Source organism: Piliocolobus tephrosceles, chromosome 4, assembly GCF_002776525.5.
Source record: "Piliocolobus tephrosceles isolate RC106 chromosome 4, ASM277652v3, whole genome shotgun sequence".
NCBI lineage: Eukaryota > Metazoa > Chordata > Mammalia > Primates > Cercopithecidae > Piliocolobus > Piliocolobus tephrosceles.
Window position 1 is genome coordinate 149701817 of NC_045437.1, and position 924 is coordinate 149702740.

Below are 924 nucleotides of genomic sequence, written 5' to 3' on the forward strand. Positions count from 1 at the left end.
TCTTTCTTTCTTTCTTTCTTTCTTTCTTTCTTTCTTTCTTTCTTTCTCTCTCTCTCTCGTCTTTCTTTTCTGTCTTTCTTCTCTCTGTCTCTCTCCTTTCCTTCCTTCCTTCCTTCCTTCCTTCCTTCCTTTTCTTCCTGTTTTTTTCTTTTTTTTCGAGACAGAGTCTTGCTCTGTCACCCAGACTTTTTGCACTAGACAAGCACTGATTCAAGGCAGTTAAAGACAGCCTTGCAAGTGGAGTCCTCCAGGGAGCCAATAAAACAGATCAAATAATAGCAATTCTTTGTGGTGCTGGTGGCTGCCAAGCTGCTGATTTTCACTGTGATTGTAAATTGTTAATTTTAAAGGCTTCTAAGAGGCTAGAGAGATGGAGATGGAAATAGGCCAGTTAAAACACCACAAAAACCACCGTTTTTAACCAAGAGTCAGACGGTTTTTTCCTCAATAAATTCTCCCTAAGTTGCTGCACACCTTTGTTTAAATTTCAGAGTTCTGAAACAGTTGATTTTGGCAATTTCTCTCAGTTTCCTCACTGCTTTCCTGAAGAAGAGATTTTTCGGAGGTTCACTCTCTACCATTTTCACTGATGTTCAGAATATATTCTTTTTTAAAATTGCAGTAAAATATGCAATACCCTTTTTCATAATAACAAACATAGACAATGAAACTTCAACATTGCCAGTTACCTACTTTAAATTAAATAGAATTGAAACATTTGGGATGAAGAAACTCATTTCCTCAGAAATAAAGAAATTTAAACAAAAACATCAGAAAGATACAATTTAGAGAATACAATTTCTTTTTAAAAAATAAATCCCACATTGTTCTAGAAGTTAAATTTCTTTTAAAAGTCTTTCCTCATAGATAGCTCACATTAATTAGAGAAAATCGGCTTTTGAAATTTGATATTTGTTTCTGATA